At 46.6% G+C, this 19,375-nt stretch overlaps 1 protein-coding gene across 1 annotated transcript in view; it reads left to right on the top strand.

Moving 5' to 3' along the window:
- The window catches only part of LOC126482226 (G-box-binding factor-like), a 223,673-nt gene that overhangs the window by 16,476 nt on the left and 187,822 nt on the right, over positions 1–19,375 (top strand). The window lies entirely within an intron of this gene.

The following is a 19,375-nucleotide window of genomic DNA, read 5'->3' as shown; positions in this document are numbered from 1 at the left end:
ACTAGTATTCATTGGCCAGGTTCAGAATACATGAAGGGCAATAATCTGGTTTAGAATAACTCTCAAGACCTAACTGATGACTTGTACAAACTTTTTTTAGTATTAATATATCAGCATGTCAAAAGTCAACTAGATCCAAATGTCAGACCACTTATTGGAGTTAATCCTCTGGATCTTTGTCATGACAAATTGGATACACTGTCAACGAGTTCTGACAGAGAAGGCGTGCTTATGTGGTGCATACCATTTATCGAGCAGTGTGGCAAGAGCACATTCATCCACAAAACTATAGCTTACCAGTGATTAATGGTATTGTCTACAGTATGAAGCCCCCTGCGGGTTCGGGGGTAAGAATAGGCCCGCGGTATTCCTGCCTGTCGTAAGAGGCGACTAAAAGGAGTCTCAAACGTTTTGGCCTTAATGTGATGGTCCCCATTAGGGTTTGACCTCCATTTTTCCAAATTCCACAGAAGTACGAGCCTTTTGGGGAAGGACACCTTACGTGGTGCACCATCAGTCCTCTGTGCCCTACGACCTTGGCACTCTTGATCGTCTTTGCGTCGTACCTGCACCCTCCGTCCCTCATTTTGGGCATAGACACCTGATGTATTGTGTAAGTACCGCCCTTAGTGCGTCACCACCAGCACCTACGATCACTATGGACTACCCATGGCACCCAAAATCCAGCACGGTAGCCAGCCCGTTGTGGTGGGGTCGTCATGTACCCTCTAGGTTGTAGCCCCCTGACAACACAGGGATCGTACTGCCGATGCCTGAGCTGACACCTCCCCACGTAAGCCAAGGAGTAGGTGCTCGTCTCTCTGGGGCATCGGGACTCCCGGCAACGGCCATCCTGCCAGGTGGCCTTTGCTGTGGCTGGGTGGCGCCCGTGGGGAGAGCCCCTGGTCGGAGTGGGTGGCATCGGGGCGGATGCCCCGCAATGAAGCGGGTGAAATCTCAATCTGGTGGTCGTCCGACCGCCAATGTCTCTAAGCGTGGTAAGGTGGAATTTAACGCTGTGACATATAACCCGAAGTCGTTCCCTTCCCTAGCCACACCATGGGAGGAACGTAGGGCTGCAGACAGACAGGAGCCGTATTCGCCACGATACCTTGTATGCAGCAGAACTGATGGGGATTCGTTTTTGGGGACTAAGCCTCTTTTCTTCGTGCACAATCTCGAAGATAAGTTTGGGGAAGTGGCATCTCTTTCCAAAATGAGGAGCGGGGCCATTTTGATACAAGCAGCTTCATCTGCGCAGTCCCAGGCATTACTCGCCTGTGAGAAGCTCGGTGACATCCCCGTCACTGTCACTCCCCATAAGTCCTTAAATTTGGTCCAGGGGATTATTTTTCATAAAGATCTTCTGCTACAGTCTGATGACGAGCTACGTGAGAACCTGGCACGACGAGGTGTACACTTTGTCCGTCGTGTCTTTCGGGGGCCGAAGGATAATAGGGTCGCTACCGGTGCTTTCATCCTGGCCTTTGAGGGCGACTGCTTGCCTGAGAAAGTCAAGGTCATGATATACCGGTGCGATGTCAAGCCCTATGTCCCGCCCCCTATGCGATGCTTCCAGTGCTGGAAATTCGGACACATGTCCTCCAGGTGCACTTCCAGCCCCACGTGTCGTGATTGTGGACGACCTCCACATCCTAATGCTCCATGTGCTCCGCCTCCCACCTGCGTTAACTGTGGGGAGCATCATTCTCCCTGCTCACCAGACTGTGCAGTCTATCAACGAGAGCGGAAGATACAAGAAATTAAGACCTTGGACCGTTTAAGTTACCAAGAGGCAAAGAAGAAATTAGAACGGCTCAACCCCACACCTATGTTGAGGAGTTATGCTACTGTCACACTGCCGCCACCAGCTCCTGCACAGACTCCCTTCTCTGTTGGCCCACAGAGAAATCAGGTAACGTCTGCCCCACCGCTGGGACAGGCCGCTCTCTCTTCCACTGCTCCCAAAACACTGAGTTTGGGAGCAGTGCGCCCCAAGCAACCGGGGACGTTGGTCCCCACCTCTCAGCCGGAGCGGCGACAGCCCTCTCCGGCTCCTCAGCCGGGGAAGCGACAGCTCCCTCCGGCTGCCCAGCCGGGGACGCAACAGCCTCCTCCGGCCTCACTTGTTCGGAAGGGATCCCTTGGGGGCGTCCCTTCCAAGGACTTCCCCAGTGTCTCACAAGACACTAGCCAGTGGCTGAAGAAGCCACCAGCTGCTGGTCGAAGGGCTTCACGCTCTTCCTCTGTTCCTGATGATGCGTCAGGAAAGCCCTCCCAGCATGACAACCCTCGTCCCAAAGACAAGAGAGAGAAAAGGAAGCTCTCCAAGAAGGGTAAGGACCCAGTGGTTCCCGCACCAACGCTCCCTGTCAGCTCAGCCTCTGAGGACGAGGTCGAGCTCTTTGCGTCCCCTGATGACCTGGATCTCGCCGTCTCCTCAGAAACGATGGCCGTAGTGACTTCCGTCGCTCAGTCGGTGGCAGCATGTGACCCTGCCAAGTAATTTGCCTTTTCAGTGCCTGCATGCCCCTACCGGACACGCTTTGTACAATCCTCCAGTGGAATTGTGGCGGTTATTTTAGCCATCTCCCTGAGCTACGACAGCTCCTAAGCCTAACACCTGCTTTCTGCATTGCCCTACAGGAAACCTGGTTCCCGGCAATGCGGACCCCTGTTCTTCGTGGATACAGGGGCTATTACTGCAACCGTAGCACTTACAATTGTGTGTCAGGTGGAGCCTGTGTGTATGTCCTTACCTCTGTATATAGTGCTCCTGTGCCCCTTCAAACATCATTGGAAGCTGTGGCTGTCCGTGTAAGGACTACCCAGGACATAACCGTCTGCAGTGTCTATCTCCCTCCAGGTGGTACAGTCTCCCTGACCGACTTGGCTGCACTTGTCGCCCAACTCCCCACGCCTTTTCTTCTCCTGGGGGATTTTAACGCCCACAATCCCCTGTGGGGTGGAACGAAGGTTACTGGCCGAGGCAGGGAGGTCGAGAATCTCATCTCCCAACTCGACCTCTGCCTCTTAAACTCTGGCGCCGCCACACATTTCAGTGTGGCGCATGGCACGTTCTCGGCCATAGATCTGTCGTTGTGCAGCCCAGGGCTTGTACCATTGGTCCACTGGAGAGTCCACGAGGACTTGTGTGGTAGTGACCATTTTCCGATCTTCCTTTCACTACCACAGCGTCACTCCTTTGCGCGCTCGCGTAGATGGGCATTTAGCAAGGCAAACTGGGACACGTTCTGCTCTGCTGCCACTGTTGACTCTCTCCCCCATGGTACCATCGATGTGGCGGTTGAGACACTGACTGCAGCGATTGTTTCCGCTGCGGAACGTACCATTCCTCGTTCGTTCGGGTGCCCCCGGCGAAAGTCGGTGCCTTGGTGGTCTCCAGAGGTCGCTGCCGCCATTAAAGAACGTCGGCGGGCTCTTCAGCGACATAAGCGGCACCCGTCTTTGGAGAACCTCATTTTATTCAAACGTCTCCGTGCTCAGGTACGGAGGCTTATCAAACGGCGGAAACAGGAGTGTTGGGAGAGGTACGTTTCCAAGATTGGTTCCCGTACTTCCCCCTCCCAGGTGTGGCTGAAGATTCGGCGCATCTTTGGATTGCAGTACTCTACAGGTGTCCCAGGGCTTACCATCAACGGGGCAGTATCCACCGATGCCGATGCAATCGCCGAGCATTTCGCTCAGCACTATGTTCGGGCCTCTGCGTCGGGGAATTACCCGCCTGCGTTTCGCGCGCTCAAACGCCGGGAGGAAGGCAAACGGTTTTCTTTCGCTTCTCGCCACCCTGAGGCGTATAACGCCCCATTTAGTTTGTGGGAACTCCAGAGCGCCCTGGCACAGTGCCCCGATACAGCCTCTGGGCCAGATGGCGTCCACAATCAGATGCTAAAACACCTGTCCCCGGACTGTCAGCGATGTGTTCTTGCCATCTTCAACCGCCTATGGGGTGGTGGTGTCTTTCCGTCGCAGTGGCGAGAAAGTACCATCATTCCGGTGCTGAAGCCTGGTAAGGACCCGCTTACTGTGGATAGTTATCGGCCCATTAGCTTAACCAATACTCTGTGCAAGCTGCTGGAACGCATGGTGAGTCGGCGGCTGTGTTGGCTGCTCGAGTCTCGGGGTCTCCTGGCTCCATGCCAGAGCGGCTTCCGTCAGGGCCGTTCCACCGCCGATACTTTGGTCCTCCTTGAGTCTGCAATCCGCACTGCTTTTTCCAGGCGCCAACACCTCGTCTCCGTCTTTTTCGACCTCTCCAGAGCATATGACACGACGTGGCGGCACCATATTCTCGCCACGTTGCACGGGTGGGGTCTCCGGGGCTCTCTCCCCATTTTTATTCAGAATTTTTTATCTGTTCGGACATTCCGCGTTTTAATTGGCACATCCCATAGTTCACTTCATATCCAGGAGAACGGCGTTCCACAGGGCTCTGTATTGAGCGTGCCCCTTTTCCTTGTGGCCATTAATGGCCTTGCAGCAGCAGTAGGGTCGTCTGTCTCGCCCACGTTATATGCTGACGATTTCTGCATCTTTTTCAGCTCCTCCACCATTGGCGTTGCAGAACGTCGGTTGCAGGGAGCCATACGCAAGGCGCAGGCGTGGGCCCTAGCCCATGGGTTTCAGTTTTCTCCTGCGAAGACTTGTGTTATGCACTTTTGTCGGCGTCGCACTGTCCATCCCCACCCTGAGCTTTATCTTCAGGATGCTAAGCTCAGGTTTGTTGACACTTACCGTTTTCTGGGATTGCTGTTCGATGCCCGGCTTACTTGGCTTCCACATATTCGTGAGCTCAAGCGTCAGTGCTGGCAGCATCTGAATGCCCTCCGCTGCCTCAGCAACACAACTTGGGGTGCCGACCGTAACACGCTGCTGCAGCTCTACAAAGCCCTTGTGCTGTCCCGACTGGATTATGGGAGTGTGGCGTATGGCTCAGCGTCGCACTCAGCATTGCAACTGCTGGACCCCATTCACCACTGTGGGGTTCGACAGGCGACAGGAGCATTCCGCACCAGTCCTGTTAAAAGCCTACTTGCTGAGGCTGGGGTTCCTCCGCTCTACATTCGGCGTCAAGAACTCTTAGCCAACTATGCTGCCCACGTCCGTTGTTCTCCCCGTCACCCTAACTACCGTCTCCTTTTCACCGATGCGGCAGTCCATCTTCCACGCCGGCGGCCGCGATCAGGCCATGCAATTGGGATCCGTGTTCAGTTCCTGCTTAGTGAACTCGGGTCTTTGCCTCTTCCATCTGCTTTTGAGGTCCGCCCACATACACCACCTTGGTGTATCCGTCGGCCGCAGCTTCAGCTGGACCTCTCCCAATGGCAAAAGGATTCAGTTCCTCCTGCAGTCTTGCGCCGCCAATTTCTTGCTCTCCTCGGCGAATCCCGTGACTCGGAGGTTATCTATACCGATGGCTCGATGGTTGATGGCCGTGTGGGGTACGCTTATGCTCATGCGGACTATGTCGACCAGCGCTCCTTGCCGGACGGCTGCAGTGTTTACACTGCAGAGCTAACAGCTATTTTTCGTGCCCTTGAGCGTGTTTGTACCAGCACTGGCGAGTCTTTTGTCATTTGCAGTGACTCTCTCAGTAGTCTCCAGGCTCTTGACCAGTGCTACCCACGCCATCCCATTGTTGTTGCCATCCAGGAGTCCGTTCATGCTCTTGCACAACGTGGCCGTTCAGTGGTGTTCATATGGACCCCGGGACACGTTGGGATAGCGGGCAACGAACACGCCGACAAGTTAGCTAAAGAAGCCACCCGCAAACTGCCGTTGGAGATCGGCCTCCCGGCAACTGATCTCCGATCGGTGTTACGCCGTCGGGTCTTTGGGATGTGGGCCGACGAATGGCGCACCCTGTCTGTACCCAACAAGCTGCGGCGTGTAAAGGAGGCCACGACTGTGTGGGGTTCCTCCATGCGGGCCTCTCGGAGGGACTCTGTGGTTCTCTGTAGGCTCCGCATTGGTCACTCTTGGCTGACGCATGGTCATCTGCTGCGTCGAGAGGACCCCCCTCATTGTCGCTGTGGTGCGCTTATGACGGTGGCCCATATATTGTTGGACTGTCCTCTTTTAACCACCCTCAGGCGAACTTTTAATCTCCAGGGTGCTTTATCATCTCTCTTAGGTGACAATGTCTCTATGGCAGATCGGGTTTTAAGTTTTATTCGCGCAAGCGGCTTTTATAGGTCCATTTAAATTTTTTTTTAACATCACCCTCTTTTGAGCTCTCTCTTTTACTTAGTTTTGTGTTGTGATTCGACTCCGCCCTAAACTTTTAGGCTGGAGGTTTTAATGTGTTGCAGAGTGGCGGGCTCATCCTATTATTTTCGTGATCAGTCAGCCACAGTTCTCTGCTGTGCAGTTTTAATTCCTTCTGCCTTTGTTCTCTATGTTGTTTTTGTTGCTGTGCTCTGTTTTCCATGTTGTCTTACAATGGACCATGGGGCTTTTCTTCCCCTGGAGTTTTTTTTTTAGTGCTTCGCTTGACTGGTGGATAGTTCCCCTGTGCTCTGTGTTTTTATGAAACAAGGGACCGATGACCTTTGTAGTTTGGTCCCTTTAATCTTTAACCCAACCAACCAACCTTGTCTGTAGTGTTCGTTGCTGCCTTTGTGTTCTTTTAGCGCCTGGGGGGACGTCTCCTCCCCTTTGGTTTTTATCTGCTCCGTAGATTTCCGGCTCGCCTGATTTTGGAATGGGGGACTGATGACCTTCGCTGTTTAGTCCCCCTTAAACATCCAACAACCACCACTACAGTATGAACATCAGTTCAGTTCAATGCAGCATGCATAAAGCTACCTGTGTTCCAAGAGAACAGGGCCCCTGTTCACACAATTTGCAGTTTCCAGGACTGGTTTTGTGAGGACGAGTTACTCCATGTGCAGTTGTATTGCATTAGAGTTGATGGTAAAGTCAGATGAAATGATGCATTCTCAAATTCATTTTCTCAAATTCAGCAATTAACATAGTTTGCATAAGTCATAATTGTCATTCTGGAATCTGGAGCTTCCAGACAGCTGACCAAACTGGTACAGTAATTCTTTTATTAACAGAATATCTAAACCTTGTATTCTTAAACAGCCTTTTGCCCATGGTGGTACCTTCATCAAATTAACTCAGTATGTGATCTTTTCCCATATTCTCCATTTCTCACTCTGACAAATGACTGGGAAGTTTTGGAATACCCGATCACGAATGATTATCTCATTCTGATTACTTTGACAGCAAACTCACTGCTTCCATTCCAGATTTGACACAGGTAAAAAGAGATAATGATTAGTTTCACTCCCCATCTTGTGTTTATAGTTGGATGTATGATGTTTGACTGTTTTGTGTATGCATTAGATGTCAGATTCTATATCTATTCCAGAGAAAAAATAGATTGCTGCCCTGCAGAAGTGAGCATACAATGTGGTGCAACCCAGAATTACTCTGGAGTCATTGGTTTAATATGATCAGCATTATGAGAAAAGTTGCTGAAAATGCATTTATAATTAAGCCAGGATCAAACAATTCTTGATACAATGCAAGAGACATTTGGGAGTCGTTCTGTGCCTCATTCAACCATGTTGCTAACATGACAGACAAGCAGCAAAGAGTGAAGTAGTTTAGAAATAGGAAACACACTTGTGTCATTGGAGGTACAGGCACAGGCTGGATAGAATACTCTGCGGACACATTTGTCCCACCATCCATTAACCCTTAAGAAATTTCATTTAATCTCATGTTGGAGGATCAACTGGAAATAAATGAAACTTCCAAATTGCTGGGAAAAAACCCTGGTGATGCAACAATATTATGAAAAGGAAAGTTGCTACTCACCATGTAGTGAAGATGCTGAGTTGTCACAGATAGGCACAACAAAAAGACTGTCACAAATAAAGCTTTCAGTCATTAAGGCCTTCATCAACAATAGACAACACAAACACAACTCACTCACGTGATTGCAGTTTCAGGCAACTGAAACCACATTGCGAGCAGCAGCGCTGCTTGATGGGAGTGGTGACTGGATGGGAGTAGGGAGGCTGGGGCAGGGAGGGGAGGGATAGTGTGGTGGGGGTGGCTGACAGTGAAGTGCTGCAGGTTAGATGGAAGGCTGGTGAGATGTGGGGAGGGGTGGGGGGAGTAGCCGAAAAGGAGAGAAGTAAAGAGACTGGGTGTGATGGCGGAATGACGGCTGTGTAGTGCTGGAAAGGGAACAGGGAAAGGGTTAGTCACTGTCCTCACCCATCCTGCCCCTTCCCTGTCCCCATTTCCAGCACTACAGAGCCACCATTTCACCATCACACCCAAACTTTTTACTTCTTTCGTTTTCTGCAACCCCCTCCCCCCCCCCCCCCCCCCCTCCTCCCCACCTCTCACCCGGCCTCCATCTAACCTGCAGCACTGTTGTCTATTGTTGACAAAGGTCTTAATGGCCGAAAGCTTTATTTGTGACAGTCTTTTTGTTATGCCTCTCTGTGACTCAGCACCTCCACTATATGGTGAGTAGCAACTTTTCTTTTCATAATATTGTTACATTCCATCCTGGATTTTCCATTGTTTGATTAAAACCTGATGATGCCTGCACATGGACCATCAGGGGCATTGCAGAATTTGCTACATAACTACAATGAAATGTGAACTATGGAATCTCTCCCAATGTTGTGGCACTCACAAATCATTATGCCCATTTAGATACAGGCAAACTGAGCCTGGTCATGCCTGGTATAATGGGCAGATTCCTGTAAGGTCGTGTGTTATGAAAACTTTCGAATGGGTTGTCAGACACAACTGGGATTTTGGTTGAATCACAGCTGCTTATTGTGTATAATACAAAATAGGTTCAGAAGAAGAGAAAGGGTGACTTAAGATAATTGTGCAGTATTTACAATTGACATCTTATCTGCATTTGCCAGTGGTTCTTCCTCTTACAGTCATCTTTTAAGTGATACGTGATGAAGTACAAACTCATACACTGAGATGACAAAAGTCATCGGATAGCAATATGCACATACAGGGTGTTACAGAAAGGTACGGCCAAACTTTCAGGAAACATTCCTCACACACAAAGAAAGAAAATATGTTATGTGGACATGTGTCCGGAAACGCTTACTTTCCACGTTAGAGCTCATTTTATTACTTCTCTTCAAATCACATTAATCATGGAATGGAAACACACAGCAACAGAACGTACCAGCGTGACTTCAAACACTTAGTTACAGGAAATGTTCAAATGTCCTCCGTTAGTGAGGATACATGCATCCACCCTCCATCGCATGGAGTCTCTGATGCGCTGATGCAGCCCTGGAGAATGGCGTATTGTATCACAGCGGTCCACAATACGAGCATGAAGAGTCTCTACATTTGGTACTGGGGTTGCGTAGACAAGAGCTTTCAAATGCCCCCATAAATGAAAGTCAAGAGGGTTGAGGTCAGGAGAGCGTGGAGGCCATGGAATTGGTCTGCCTCTGCCAATCCATTGGTCACCGAATCTGTTGTTGAGAAGCGTACGAACACTTCGACTGAAATGTGCAGGAGCTCCATCGTGCATGAACCACATGTTGTGTCGTACTTGTAAAGGCACATGTTCTAGCAGCACAGGTAGAGTATCCCGTATGAAATCATGATAACGTGCTCCATTGAGCGTAGGTGGACGAAACTAAAATGAGCTCTAACATGGAAATTAAACATTTCCGGACACATGTCCACATAACATCTTTTCTTTATTTGTGTGTGAGGAATGTTTCCTGAAAGTTTGGCCGTACCTTTTTGTAACACCCTGTATATGTATGTTGGTAGCATGTAAAGGTATATAAAAGTATAAAAGGACAGGGCATTGGAGGAGCTGTCATTTGTTCTCAGGTTATTCATGTGAAAAGATTTCTGATGTGATTATGGCTGCATGATGGAAATTAACAGATTTTGAACATGGAATGGTAGTTGGAGCCAGATGCGTGGGACATTCTGTTTCGGAAATCATTAGGAAATTCAGTATTCTGAGAGCTACAGCGTAAAGAGTTTGCCGAGAGTACCAGATTTCAGACGCTATCTCTCATTGTGGACAACACAGTGTCCGATGGCCTGCATGTAATGACTGAGGGCAGCGATGTTTGCATAGAGTTGTCAGTGCTAACAGACAGTCGACACTGCAGGAAGTAACTGCAGAAAACAACGTGTGGACAAAATTTGGCATTAATGGACTATGGCAGCAGACAACTTTGGCAGGAGACAACCAATGCGTGTGCCTTTGCTAACAGTACATCACCTGCAGTGCCTCTCCTGAACTCGACGATATCAATTGGACCTTAGATGACTGGAAAACCACAACCTTGTCAGATGAGTCCTGATTTCTGTTGGCAGGAGCTGACAGTAGGGTTAGAGAGTGGCACAGATCCCATGAAGCCGTGGAACCAAATTGTCAAGAAGGCATTGTGCAAGCTGGTGGTGGCTCCATAATGGAGTGGGCTGTGTTCAAATGGAATAGACTGGGTCCTCTGGTCCAACTAAACCAATCACTGACTGGAAGTGGTTACGTATGGCTGCTTGGAGACCATTTGCAGCCATTCATGGACTTAATGTTCCCAAACAACAATGGAATGTTCATGAATGACAATGCACCATGTCACTGGGCCACAGATCGAAATTGGTTTGAAGAACATTCTGAACAGTTTGAGCAAATGATTTGCCACCTAGATGCCCAGCATAAATCCCATCGAACATTTACGGGACATAATCCAGATGTTAGTTCATGCACAAAATCCTGCACCAGCACCATTTTTGCATTTATGGGTGACAGTAGAGACAGCTGGTTCAATAGTTCTGTAGGTGACTTCCAGTGGCTATTTGATTCCATGCCACTTCGAGTTGCAGTATGCTGGGCAAAAGGAAGTCTGACATGGATATTAGAAGGTACCCTATGACTTCTGTCACCTCATTGTATACTGATACATAAGCTTCACACTATTAGAATTCCAGATACCTTCATCACAGATTATCTAAGCACTGCGTTACACTTTACGGCCATAAATTTGTTTGAGGATTGAGGTGGTGGAGCAAACAGAAAACTGCAGATCCTCAGCCTAGTGTTGAATCCTGATTACTTCTTATGTTAAAGCTTACCTACAGCCATCTGTTAAATTATTACAATATGTGTACCTCTTTATCAACAGCTACATGTCTCCAGGATACCTGACAAAGACTAGTTCATATTATAATAATACTGAACAATTAGCTGATAAAAAGTGAACAAGCAGTATCACGTCACAAATTTCAGGCTGCCAAGTTTGTTGCTCAAATGCGTGCAAAACCGTGTTCAGTGGATGCATTTGGGAGATCATATGAAATCAATAGCCTCACTGAAATCAGTAATATGAACTGCATGGCCTTTAGGATTACCGAGCGAGGTGGCGCAGTTGTTAGCACACTGGACTTGCGTTCGGGAGGACGACGGTTCAATCTCGTGTTCGGCCATCCTGATTTAGGTTTTCCGTGATTTTCCTAAATCGCTCCAGGCAAATGCTGGGATGGTTCCTTTGAAAGGGCACGGGCGACTTCCATCCTCATCCTTACCTAATCTGATGAGACTAATGACCTCGCTCTTTGGTCTCTTCCCCCAAACAACCCAACCCAACCACAGGGATTAATCTTGAGATATAGGGCTGATGTGGTATGCCCACATTAGACATACTTTTCTGAGACTAGAATAAGTGATTAACCTTTGCGATGTGTTGGTCCATACTTCGTATTGCTCACATTCTACCACAGTTCTCAGCCTATACTGATAGCTAATCTGACTTTAGGATTTTACCACTTTAGCATTGAGTTAGCTCCTTACAGATTAGACAAAACACAGTACCACAGCATTAGAATTCCTCCACGCCTTACAATGCTCTGCTCTTTGAAATGGTTGAAATGATTCTTCGTATTTGCTGCATATCTGTGGCAGAGAAATTAATGTTATGAAGAATTGAAACTGTTAGTTGACCTACTTAACTTCTTCTGGATGGTTATCTTTTCTCAGTTGAAACAAAAAGTTTTCTGGTGAATGATAACTGTTACTTATCAAGAACACATCCTTAATATCCATTTCACTGGTAGAACCAGCACTTCAAAAATTTTTCCCAGCTACTCACTTTGCTATACCCATCTGCTTCTCAAAAGTGAAATGTCATATGTTAACAGTACATTCATAACAACCCTGTTATGTGATCATAATACTCATTGACAGGTCGACAACACCTAAACAACCATTTGTGAGTAGTGCCTTCTTTTGTCCTGACTTGCAAACAGAATGGTCATACTTTACTTTGGAACTTGCCAGTGTTTATAATCCCATGAATCAGGATATGGTGTTTGTTTGTAGTGCTGCTTGGTGATAGTCATTATGGGGATGGGAGTGACAACATTTCTGAATTTTGTGAGGCAGTGATGAATGGCAGGTGCGAGATGCTGATTGTGTAAACACAGTGTGAATGCAAACTGAAGGTATGTGATGGTTGCAACTGTTGCTCAGGCCAGTGGGGTACTGTGATTTCTCTTGAAGCAACAGAACACCGTGTTGTTTTGATCTGTTTTGCAATCTGAAGATGTCTGTTTACGATGTCTGATTATGAAGCACTATTGATAGTGAAACCTTACAACGTATAGTGTTGAGAGATGAAGTTTTTTCCACCTTAAAAAAGTGTCGGCATAACCTTCCTGGCTGATGGTATGACTGCATTTGAGACTAGTTTGGTGTCTGATGAAAAATAGTTAAATTCTTTACTTGCTGTCTTTGTTACAACTTCTGTCCTCAGAGATAATTCTCTAATGGAAGAGATCACTTTCTTGTTCAATGCACTGTGGAAGTTGGTCACAAATATCAGCACATCACTGTTCATGTTAGATTTGTCATCTATGAGAGGGAGCACAACAGCTAAAAAAATTAGATTAACTTCAGAAAAGGAAGGAGTGACTGAACTTACCTCACTCATTTCTTCTTCCAGGCTTTCAGCTAGTGATAGCAAACCTGGAGTTCTTCAGCTGTATATGTTGGAAAGACCACCAGTCTTTTCTTGCCATAAACTCACGACATGCTTCAACGACTACTGTAGGGAGTGATGGTGGAGCAGTGTGTGTTTCAGAGAGCGAAAGTATTGACTTAGCTTCTTGGATTTAAAAAAAAAAAAAAAAAAACCTTAATCTCAAGGTGTGCTGTGGACCAACATGATGAATGGCTGCTGAGGCAGCACAGTTGTTAACGAGCAGCCTCTGGACAATATGTTGCTCCTCAGTTGTATAAGGCTTACCAGGTAAATGGAACGCTGTCTGGGTTGACTTTATGGATCCCTAGCTGTTTGTGGGGTCTCTATGGAATCTCAAAAAAGATTCTGAACTGTATAGGTGGGCCGTTGAAGACCACCAACACCCACACAACTAAGAGGGCTCAACAGAATAGTTCCAAGGAATTGCTTTATGAAAATCGAACCTTGATAATTTTAACAGGGCACAACAGTGTCAGAATGGATTTATTGATGTATAGAGGCTAGTGGCCTTTCAAGAATGATCCCCCTTCTGTTTCAGCAAAATGTTAGACAGTATTGTTGGAACTGTAAAGTCAGATGGCTTTGCAACAGGGCACTTTTGGTTGAAACTGCTTCATCTTGCCAAACAACCACACTTTTGTACTTTAAAAATTTTGGTAAGTCAATTGTAGCTGCAGAAAAGCACAACACACACAACTTCAGTGAGGACATCATAAGTTGTAGAGAACATGTTCACAGACACTGATGGATTTCAAAAAGAATAGGAAGTGCAAGGTGGAAGAGAGATTTGCAGCATATGAAGAGAATGACTGGTGAGTTGCAAAGTGGCCAATTTCATCCTAAACTGAAATTCGTCGTGTTTTGATAGCACATTGTGGCTGGATTTATTTGACTGAAGGTAAGACCTTTCCTGTCTAGTCTGATTCGGTGTTGTAATATCAAAGGTATTGTCGCTGTACAGTAGGGTTTGGTAACATGTGAGGAAGACACTCATGAAGCAGAGTCATTATCCTGAATGCCACACTTCTGAATAAACTGCATGGTGATTCTGGAAGAAAAGAAAGTTAAAGAAACTGAAGTGACCAAGAGAGTTTTATGTGTTGGGGCAAAAAATAAAGAATCTTTACTCCTGCAACCTCCTGTTCTGTTAACTGCTGTTGCTACCACTCTAAGAAAAGCTGTAGTCAAAGTCAGTGCTGCCATGCAAACACAGGCAATAGGTATTGGCATAAGTACAACTACATGTAAATCTGCACGCAATAATAACTATACTACTAAACCTGCAGTACTTCTAAACCAGTTCCAGCAGAAATTACTGCCAGATTCCAAAGACAACCTTCAGCCATGAAGCTGGTTAGTTATTACTTGTTCTGTACATCAAATTCACGATAAACATTATGACATGCAGTGTATCAACAAAACAAACATGGAACTCTTATAGCCAGCTAAACAATATTTTTGATATGGCTAAATGATGACCATTTACAGTTTTTTTCCTTTAAATATGACTAATTATCTCTACCCGAGAGTTCCTCTGTAGTATAGATTATTGTGGTTAGTGAGAGAGATAATGTGAATTGTTCAGAGCTGACATAGATATGCACATTTAGTCGCACCAGAAACTGTAGGTCCAGAAACACACAAGTATGGATGTCTGTGAGTTAAGAAACATTGTGGCATTTCTGGAACATTGGTTGAAGATTAATTCCTTTGAGTTTTGGTGTACGGCTTGATATTGACCTAGTCTCCCCAACGCTGTACAACAGTGCTGGCGTGGCTGTGTTGGCTATTCCCTCTTCATGTTGACTTCTTCTCTGAAAAGGTCCATTTCAAAACGCAAGCCCTCGAAGCATCAGGACGTGGAGATTAGGACGTAGCTTGGTAAGGGAATGAAAACTTGCAACTTCCTTGTATTATAACTCTTAATTAACACAATATTGAGAGAGTGCAAGTACAAACGTCTTTATCACCCCAGCTCAAAACACTGACAAGACACCGAGATAGAGTAAAAAAAAAAAAAAAAAAAAAATTGACATATGTAAAAAAAAAATTGTTGGTATCGCTTTCAATTTTCTGTCAGCTTACTCAAGTATAATCATACCTCCCTACAATATCTATGCCACATGGGGATGGCGTGAATAAGAATCGTTACAAATATTTATTTATATGTGTAGACCATTTAAAGAACCTACACAAGATGGAGTTGTTAAGGATAAACACCTTTAATATACATTTGAAAATACTTGTGCTATCTGATAGACGTTTTTATGCGTAGATTGTTAGAGTGTTTCATAGGTGGCTATTTCACCCCTTTCTGTGTCAAAGGTAGATCCATTAGAGGGTAATATTTCCTTCTAGTGTTGTACTTGAGAATATCTTTGTTACCCTCAAATTTAGATTAATTGTTGATAACAAATTTGGTAAGTGAGTAACTGGACTGGGACATTGTGGTTAATATTCTCAGCTGCTTAAAATGATACCTGCAAGATGTACACATGTAAACTCTGCATAAATTCTAATTACATTATTTTGTGCAATGAGTATTTTTTGTCTATGCAATGAGTTTCCCCAGAATATTATCCCTAACTCCACAAAACTGTTCAACCTTATGCAGACAGACAGCATCACACAAACAGGCTGCATCTCAACAAAAGGTGACATCCACGTCCAAAAAAAAAGTCAAAATCCAAAGAAAAATTTCACGAAATCATCACATCAGGGGATGTTTAACTGACCAACATGTATACAAGAGAGACGGATTAGAGAAACCCACTTTGATTAATGCTTGCTGTACTGCAATGGAATCTAAATTTCAGAACACATGTGCAAGAAATAAATCTTGTAATACAGGACAGTTCCTCATGCCTGTGCCTACAAGAGATGCATCTTAAACTTTCAAACAACCTTGGTTCAATGCACCATCTGCAATGCGGTTGGTACGGGAGATGAAAGGACCACCTTCTAGCCACTTTATTTGTCGATAATACAAACAATTCTCCACCTGTTACTCTTTCCATCCACCATCAAGGAGTATTTCTTCAGGCTTGTGTTGCATTAAGAATAACTCTCCTTGGGAGATCTCAGAGCGTGGTACTGGAGGGGGGGGGGGGGTTGAGGGTTGTACATATATGCTTATCCTAGGTTTTGAGTAGTTGAGAGCTGAGAGGTTCCTCTTTGTCAAGTGTTGCCTGCCTCCTCAATGTAGGGGTGGTGACACAGTTCGGCAGCACCCCTTTGCTCTCCCATGCTAGCTGATACTTCCCTTTGGGAAGTGACAGATGAATAGCAATTTAGTGACCACTTTCCCATTTCAGCTGCCACCAAGTGAACTAAATGGATGCAAACAAAGCCAAGTAGATGCTTTACAAGCTGTACTCCAACATCAACCCAGTTCTAGGATTTGGCAAACATGTAACTATAATCATTTATGGGGCTGCTGATGTTAGTTCCAATGTCACCTTTAAACCTGGCAAATGACCAGTCCCTTTGTTGAGCAAGGAGTGGAATTTAGTCACTAGGGACAGATGGGTGGCACTGTGAAAGTTCCGATGTAATCAGTCTGCTGACAGTCTTACAGCCTTTCACATTGCTTGGGCAAAAGCTCAGTATGTGAGAGTGAGCAAAAAACAACCATGGCGAGAGTTTGTACAATCAATTATATGTTTCATAGCATTCCAAACAAAACTGGACGCTGAAGGGAAGTGGAGGTTGATGAAAGATGGTCTACAAGAACCCACAGAAATAGTTTTAATTACAGAAGAAATGGTGGAAAGCAGAGAAAGGGTTGAAAAGATTGTAATAAGTTAATGACAGAGAAGTGAGGCAAGAAAGAAAATGATAGACAGTGCAGCAAGATCAAATAAAATAATTCATGAAGAAAAGGAAAGAGGTAGACATCATCTGCAAAGGAAAGAAACAGTAAGCAGAGAAGAAATCAATCACAGAGCTCGAAGAAGAAAATCAAACAATAGAAACTCCAGGATATCAGCAATCTAGGAAAGAATAGATTGCTACGCAGCATAAAGCTGACGTGCCGAGTTGCAGACAGGTACAAAAAGACACTTACACATTAGCTTTCAGCCAGAGTCTTCTTCAGAAAAAGCCCGGGCGCGCGCGCGCGCGCGCGCGCGCGCACACACACACACACACACACACACACACACACACACACACACACACACACACACGACAGCCATCTCCAGCAGCTCAGACTGGAATGCAACTGTCACACACAACTGAAACAACAATCTGGAGTGGGCAGGGAAGGGGAAGGGATAGAGTGTGTGGGTGAGTGGAGAGAAGAGCGCTGTCTGGTGTAGGGTGCAGGGAGTAGATTGCCACAGGCACAGTGTCGGGAAGGGAGGGGGGAGCAAAAAAGGAGAGGAGTAGGGAAGAGGAAAGATGGGTGGGTGTGTTGGCAGAGGGCAGCACACAAAGATGATGATAGGATGAGAATAAGGAGGTGACAGGACACAAGGGGTGGAAACTGTTGGATGGAGGGTGTGGGGTCAGTAGGTTACCGTAGGTCGAGCTCAGAATAATTTCGGAAGCGGAGAATGTGTTGTAAGGATAACTCCCATCTGTGCAGTTCAGAAAAGCTGGTGGTGGAGGGTGGGAACCAGATGGCTCGGGTAGTGAAGGAGTCCTTGAAATCCAGTGTGTTACACTGAGCTGCATGTTGTGCCTCAGGGTGGTCTACTTTGCTCTTGGCCACAGTTTGGAAGCTGGTTGGTGGTCACACCAATATAAAAAGCTGTGTAATAATTACAGCAGAGGTAGTATGCAACAGGGCTACTTTCACAGGTGGACCAGCCTCTGAAGGTGTAGGATAAGCCTGTGACATGCCTGGAATAGGAAGTGGTTTGTGCAGGCATTGCACCTGGGTGTTTCACAGAGGTATGATCCCTAATGCAAGGGATTGGAATTGGGAGTGGCATAGAGGTGAAATGGTATGTTATGGTATTTGGGCGGGCAACGGACACCACTTTTGGAGGTGGGGTGGGTGGTCTTGGGTAAGATGTCCCTCCTTTCAGGGTGTGATGATAGGTAATCGAAGCCCTGCCGAAGGATGTGGTACAGCTGTTCCAGTCCAGGGTGGTATTCATTCACTAAGGAGGCACTCCTTTGTAGCTTGTTCTTAGGGGTGGTGGATGATTGGGGGGGGGGGGGGGGGAGGGAATGGCATGGGAGATCTAAATGTGGATTAGGTCTGGGGTGATAGTGCCTATCTGTGGAGGCGATGGTGAGACCTACAGCATAATGGGGAAGAGAGTTCTTGTAACTGCAGGTATGCTATCTCCAGGTGGCCAGGGAATTTTTTGTGTGAAAAGGATGACAGCTGTTGACATGCAGGTACTTTTGGTGATTAGTGAGTTTAATGTGGACAGAGATGTGGATGGTGTGGTGTCACCGCCAGACACCACACTTGCTAGGTGGTAGCCTTTAAATCGGCCGCGGTCTGTTAGTGTACGTTGGACCCGCATGTCGCCACTATCAGTGATTGCAAACCAAGCGCCGCCACACGGCAGGTCTAGTCTAGAGAGACTCCACTAGCACTCGCCCCAGTTGTAGAGCCGACTTTGCTAGCGATAGTTCACTGCCTACATACGCTCTCATTTGCAGAGATGACAGTTCAGCGTAGCCTTCAGCTACGTCATTTGCTACGTCCTAGCAAGGCGCCATATTCAGTTACTACTCTGAACAGATAATATTGTGAATCATGTACCGTCAAGAGCGACGTTCATCATTAATGGATTAAAGTTAAGTATCAAAGTAATTACGACCACTTTCTGAATTCTAATTCCTTGTTATGTTCCAGACCTCACGTCAGCATAGTTCTTCCCTCCTCATGCCAGCCTGTGTGAGCTAAAACACGTGCATTTCAGCCTCCTCTAGTAACACAGTGTTGGCTCTTCTGCCAACCCATCAGATGGAGCTGTCAGAGAGGAGGTGGTCAACATCCAAGAAGGTGGCACACAGGGCTGAGGAGAAACAGGTGAACTGGATGCGAAAGGAAGTGTTGAAGTTTGAAGGAATGAGGAAAAGGTTTATTTGGCCCTGAGCCCAGATCATGAAGATATCATCAACAAATGTGGACCAGTCAAGGGTTTGGCATTTTGGGAGGGTAGGAAGGCCTCCACTAAAAAGCCCATAAACAGATTTTCATCTGAAGGCGCCATGCAGGTGCCTGTGGCTGTACTGCAGATTTGTTTGTATACCTTCATGGATGTTGACCACCTCATCTGTCCACATTAAACCCACCAACCATGTACGGTACCTGGGTTTCAACAGCTGTCATGCCTTCAACACCCTTCCATACAGTGTGGCCACCCAGGGACAGC

This window comes from Schistocerca serialis, chromosome 5 (assembly GCF_023864345.2).
Source record: "Schistocerca serialis cubense isolate TAMUIC-IGC-003099 chromosome 5, iqSchSeri2.2, whole genome shotgun sequence".
Classification (NCBI taxonomy): Eukaryota; Metazoa; Arthropoda; class Insecta; order Orthoptera; family Acrididae; genus Schistocerca; species Schistocerca serialis.
This window is presented reverse-complemented; position numbering and strand designations above follow the sequence as displayed.